At 38.7% G+C, this 6647-nt stretch overlaps 1 long non-coding RNA gene across 1 annotated transcript in view; it reads right to left on the bottom strand.

Moving 5' to 3' along the window:
* Window positions 1-267: 267 nt before the first annotated feature.
* LOC106964486 (uncharacterized) overlaps window positions 268-6647 on the bottom strand; it is a 12275-nt gene continuing 5895 nt past the window's right edge. The window contains exon 2 of the long non-coding RNA XR_001428435.1: window positions 268-754. This is a non-coding gene — a long non-coding RNA (uncharacterized LOC106964486). The remainder of the gene's footprint in view (window positions 755-6647) is intronic.

Genomic DNA, 6647 nt, shown 5'->3' with positions numbered 1-6647 from the left:
TATTTGTTTTCATTACAGATATTCAGGATGCTGACGTTGAAAATGAAGGTAACTTTTATTTTTGCGGCAAGTTAATATTCAGTGTTTTATAACGAAGCTGTTTAGAAACAAATTCCATCTGGATAATATAATAATATTCACCAGATTTGGTCACAGTTCTACATAATTTGTGCTTCTTTCTATTGAATCCAGCATCAAATTTAACATTGTTCTTCTTACCAAAAAAAAAAAAAAAAAAAGCAAAAAGCAATAAGAAGAGGAATCTCAGAGAAGGTTTAAGCACTTTATTGTTCCACATTATATTGGCAAATTGCCTTGTTTCCACCCAGTTCTGCTTTTTTGTGAATCCTGGAGTTTTTCTAAAGCTGAAATGAGTTTCTTAATTTTTTTTTTTGCACAAGCAGATAAGATTTACTTTCCAGTGCAAGACCTGCTAACACAACAAATTCTTTCAGCGGGGCCGACATTGTTGTGTTTATTTATTTATCTTTACATTTGAAAATCCGACAGGCAGAAAAAGTTTGAACGTTATCTAAAAGCAACAATATCGATGTAACACGCGTGTTGGTAACATGAAATGTGCTACAAAGAATTCTGCGACGTCGTCTCTTGGGTTCTTCATTGTTCACCCCGTTCCCTTCAGTCACTTTCCCTGATAATTTCTCCTCCTCTTCTTGCACGCCTCCCCACACTGCCTTTGTCATGGCCATTAGTCCTCAGCATACAATCGATACCCCGAGGCCCACAGCTGCCACTAGAAAAGCAATGTAGGAAATGAGAAAGGGAGATAATGAAAGTGTAAGGAGAAGAAACAGAAGACTTGTGGTGTTGCTCCTTATTGTAGTAGCCGTTTGTGAAAGTCCTTCGTCTTTGTTTTCTCTCCGTCTGCCACTTCTGCTCATTGATTTAAACTTTTGGATAAAAGTTTATGCTAAAAGCTAAAACTTCCAGGTTGTCAGATAGGTTATTGAGTCACAGGTAACAAACGCCGTTTATCCGTCTGGGTTTCAGTGGCTTACTACGTCGATTCAAAACTTTCAAAGCAAAAGCATACTGACGAATGGGACTCGGTGACTGCGCAGCACTCGTAGATTTATAGTTGCGAGCCCTGCTTTGTGTCAACAAGGGTCTTAGGGGGAGGAGGGCTAGTGCTGGAGGTGTAAATTAGACTATAGATCAGGGAAACTGGCAGTCACTGATGCTGCTCCGCTGATGAATGGATAACAGCACCTCTGTTCCAAAGAGCCGCCAGCATACGGCAGATAAACTGCAGTGCCCATGTGGAGGGCCGGCAGCAGACAGACAGGTGTGCACACATTTGGACTCGAACCACGCGCACAAATTCATTTCCATGCCAAGAATGTAGGAGACACTCAAAGGGAATGCAGAACTACTGCGGAGTTTAAACCCTCGTTTGCACAGGAAAGCATTTCCGACTTGAATCCACTTTTTACTGAGAGAGAAATGCTTCAAGTAACATTTCTTAACATTGAAAGAAAAAAAACAAACAAACAACAAACGGTTGCTTTTTTTCAAAAAGCAATGCTAAATGCTAAATAGCAAAATGTGATCTTCTATGCCATGGTGTTTAACAGTATCAGTACGTTTAGAGTGAGTGAGAGAGAGAGAGAGAGATCTAATGTCTTTATGTAGCATTAGCAGCAAGTAAAATTAATGTGTGTATTGAATCTCAAATACCTAAAATAGCATAAAACAGGTAAACCACAGGCTTGCCTCTTGTTTTCTGCGCAGAACAGCTGAAGAAATTACAGAATGGCTAATGTTCCCACGGGTTTCAATCCCATGAGAACATTTAAGGAAACCTTTAAGGACATCTTTTTCTGTCCATCCTCCGGTTGCGTGATTCATTTTGGCATTTCGGTGAGGCTGTTGTTATTTATAGCAAACGTTCTTGCCCAAATGTTGTCTCTAATTTAAAGTTTTCCAGCAGTCTGTTGCTCCATGCTTTCTGAAGACACGGCGCGGAGAAAATCCAGGCAGAGCTCCCCTCCTTGAATCACCAGGAAGCCGGAGTGACAACAGGGAAGGGGGCGTGAGAGAGTGGATCAGAGTGGGTGTTAGACAGATTTGAGATTACTGTTTTTACCTCCTCCTCATTTGATCCATCCCTCTCCAAATCTCCACTAAGCTGTAACCATGACTCACCCAGTCTCTTAGGAAACTGAAAAGGAAAGCTTGGAAAGACAAAACGAAGCAGCAGCCATGTTCTAACATTAAGCAGACACATCAATCTAACAGACACACTCATTATATTGGCCTAAGTCATACACACCTCCTCGAATAAGAAAAATCTGAAATAAATTGGATTTTTTTTTTAACCCAACAAGAGAGAAGCATTTCCCGTCATGCAGTCCTGATTTTTCTCTTCAATAATAAAGGCTTTTCAATGACCCACAGCACACGACTCTAATATGTGACGTCACTTCTTTTGATGATTGATGATATTTATCGAAGAGCAGTGACAGGAACAGATGCAGACACTGAATAATGCAAACACACACAGGAGCACGATATCATAATAATAATATTGCTCAAAGATGCTTGCACCCAAAAATGAATTTTTTTCTAACTTTGTTTTTTTTTTTTTTTTTGTTAGAATGAAATTGACAATCGAAAAGCAAGTGAGCAGGACGTCAGATAGAAATGAATAATTTGAGTCAGTGTAACGGCTTGCATAAAGGATAAAAACAATGTAGAAAACTGTTTACTCCACGAAGTTTTCTTTATTTTTGACTTATACATTTATTTTTGGCATTTTCCTATATAACAATCTAATGTTTCAGGACTTTTTTTTAAGTTGTGTTGGGAATATTCTTTATTCTTTCTGTTTTTGTCAACTGTAACTCAGAGGACTCTTGAGTTCTCTTTTCACTCTTTTTTTACATATTAAATCATTGCAGCACTCACACTAGGATAATGATTACAGTGAGCATGTGCATGGTGACTAACTATTCAAATGCTCCGGCTTATTGAACTGTCTGCAGAAGCTAACCGAATCCATCCTGTGCAGCGGATTAAAGCGTATGAGAAACGACCTATCATGTTGTTCTGGCTGTAATTTTTTTATTTATTTATTTTTTTTTAAAGAACATTTCCTGATTAAGCAGTCAAGAGCTGTTCTATGGAGATAATGTGGTGGCTTTGAGGGGATTTTCACAAGTAGGTGTTGTTGTTTCCCCCTGGCACAGTGGCAGGGATTCTCACTGAAAGTGTCTGACTGCGTTGCCAGTGCAGCCATTGGCACAGCGCTGCACACGTCGTCTGCAGGCTAATATCACGGCTTCAGCTGTTGAAAGTGGGACTGAAGGATTTGATGGCTCACTCAGTAATTTCAGGGGACATGACAAGTTATCAGCCAGATTGATTTCAAATGCTGCATGACTAATTGAAGAGGGGGGGTTTTCCAAACACACACACAGTCCGTGTTTGTCCTTTCATGTTCTTCTGCCAACAGACAGAATATTATTATTTCAGAACCATGTGAGCTGATGGTTTCCTGTTTTCTTTGTGTGTGTGTGTGTGTGTGTGTGTGTGTGTAAACTAATAAATTCAGCTTTTGGTTTGGCTATAAATCTTCTTTTCAGTGCATCTTATCGAAGTTTGATGGCGACTGGAGTCTTTGAGTCGAAAGTTTATATACAATCATCAGTATATTAATCTAGGTGTTTTGATGATTTATCCCAAGATTATACAATGCACTAATTTAATGATTTTTAAACAACAACAAAAAATAGGCTCACAATGTTATGCTTAGTGTGGAACTTTACTTTACACTTATGCATTTAGTAGAATCTGCATTTGCTCGTCCTCCATAATTGCATATTTTTTCTCATCTCTCATATCAACATTACTGTACAGTTCTTATGCTCTCTTTACTATTATTGCTGATTTTATGTGTACCTGTCGGCTTTCATTTTCCTTGTCACTTTGCTGACACTCTTATTTCCCCATTGAGGGACAAACAAAGGCCTTTTCATTTCCATCCCGAATGCTCTCCATATAGCTGAACACATTCATAACCCCTTTCGATCAATGGGAGCTATTAGCCTCCATCAGCTTCAGGGGTCAGTGTCTGGTCTGGCAGTTAATTTACTGACTAATATGATCATTTTCAATGCTTTATGAAAAGCGCTGTTAATACCAGCGAACGAGGCAGTTGCAAATTAAAGTACTGTTGATCTGCTTCAAGCCGGTGACACATTTACACAATAATGGCCTTCAAAAGGCCCCAGATCGAGTTAATTATGTTCGGCGCAAGAAGTAGTCACTGTTTGCCAGTAAGTCCGAAGAATCTTCAAAGCACGACGCTCCTCATTACGGCTAAATCTCCCGCATGTCATACATGGAGGCTGTTCTCAGGGAACATGTTTGGTGGAAACTGGCTGAATGTCTGATCTTACTGGAGCAAATAAATTAAGGGAGAGTGGAGATAAAGGGCGGAACTATGTTAAAAGAGGTCATGTTAATTTTTTTTAAGCTCTGAAAGCGAATATACATTTTGCAGGTTCACCAAAAAGCTTTGCACAGATCAGCCTAATTATTATGTATGGGGATCAAAGAGTGTGGTGGTTTAGCATGCTGAATGTGTTTGTGTCTAAGTGGTTATGTAGGCAACCGGCCGGAAACTTTAATTAAAATCTGATTTGAATGCTGGGTGTACTTTTATTATTATTATTATTATTATTATTTATGCACAACATTCTTCTCTAAATTTTGCATTCAAGAAGCCAACTTTTTTTAAATTTTATTTTAACCCCTTAAAGAGTTTACTCAAGGCAAAACATGCTTTTCTTTGGAAAGTTTTGCCATTTTCAGATATAAATTAGCCTATTTTAATAAGAAACATTTTTATGTATTTATTTATTTATTTATGAGGCCACCTTAGATCCTAGAATCTTGCAAGTATAAAATATTTCATCTTATTTTAAATAACAGAGAAGTTCAACAGAGATCCTTAGACACATTGTTTTTGCCACCTTGTCACAAAGACAGTGTTAAAAAAAAAGACCCCATGATTTTCAAATGATATTTATCTGCTGTAGATATATTTTTAGGCCTGACTCATCTTCTTTTGTTCACCATCTTCTAGTTTTGCCCTGTTCTTAACCACTTGCTGCACACTCTAGAGTGAAATCGAGAGAAAAAGCAGCAAATCCTCTACAAAAATCTCTGAAAGTGCCTGCAGAAGCACTTATCTAAGCCACTTTAAAATGTCACAAGAAAGGTTGGGTTCCTTGGGAGCAAAGCACAAAGAAATTAGGAGTCATTTAAAGTTCTGAATCATACTGAATACTTGAAATTCTCTGTAGATTTCGGAATGTTCAGACACTCACATCAACTTGTAAATGAACGATTTCTGTTTACTTCCCAGATTGACAACCAAGTTTGAGTCAGAGGTTATTTCAGAAAATCTGTGTGACTTTGTTCTCCGCTTCAGGATTCTCAGTAATCACCTCTCTGACCTGATCCGTTTTAATTGGACTCACTGGCTAAGGATTCACACTCCTCCTTCTGCTCGGCACCACATCCCAGCTCCTCCTCTGTGTCTGTGGAAGACATGATAATTTTCTTCTTTTTTTTTTCCACTATATGCTTTGCCAGGCTTTACCTTGGCGAAGGGGAGGAAATGTCTTCTTTCCAACATCTCTTCCCACCTGGTTGTTCAGCTGAGTCGAACTGTGCACACCTGAAAGATGAGACCGACTTTCTTTCATCTCGTAAAAATAAAATATCTCATCTCCTTCGTGTCTCTTGCTCCAAATTTTCACCTCAGTCGACTTTATATGATAAAGTTAAAGATAAAGCAAGCCTCCAAGCCTGAATAGGGGATGAACAGATGTATGGATGTGATCTGAGCATTTTTACGTAAAATTTACACCCAAAAAGGTATTCTATTGCAGTTGCATAATTTTATGCTTCACATTTTGAGAAAGCAATCCTTTATTTGCCTGCAATAATAATAAAAAAAAAAATAAAATAAAAAAAAATCAGTGGTAGCCAAATTAACGGTACTCCTAACAAAGTCTTTTGAAAAAGAGAAGAAAGGAGCATGACTTTTTATATATGCTCTTTAAAGTTGTTCAGCGAGAGCAAAGTCATTAATCCTTGACTTTCTGCAGGGTGATAATATAACATGACACAAAGGGCCATTACCTTTAGCCACAGGCCGCCATGCTGGATAAGAACCCATATTTCCTCGTCACCACATGCAGTGATCAGGACATAAAAAGCAATATCTAAAGCTCACTGCGGGAGAACAATAACAAAGACTGGCATATTTGTGGTCACGGTGTCTCCATAACAACCATCAGACATTATTTACAACTGGTTATTTGGCCGTTTCTGCCCCAGAATTGTAAATGAAACACGTAGAGTTTGCTAATCTCCGAGACTTTAACCAAGAACTGTGCTGTTTGGTCGGATGAGTCTGAGCCTGGGCATTTGCACATGCTCACCGTTAGGCACGGAGGAGGATCTGTGATGCTGAGGGCCTGCTTCTCTTCCAAAGACTCAGGAAATGTGTTGAAAACTGGCAGACTCATTAAACTGAAAACAGGCTGTGGACAGTCTTTAAAAAGTTTGCAAAGAGGACAAATAAAGAAACAGGATTAAAGGATTAATTTGTG

The sequence above is a fragment of the Poecilia latipinna genome, unplaced genomic scaffold, assembly GCF_001443285.1.
Source record: "Poecilia latipinna isolate Pla-1442-1.1 unplaced genomic scaffold, P_latipinna-1.0 Scaffold1680, whole genome shotgun sequence".
NCBI lineage: Eukaryota > Metazoa > Chordata > Actinopteri > Cyprinodontiformes > Poeciliidae > Poecilia > Poecilia latipinna.
The sequence above is the reverse complement of the archived record's forward strand: the minus strand, read 5'-3'. Positions and strand labels throughout refer to the sequence as shown.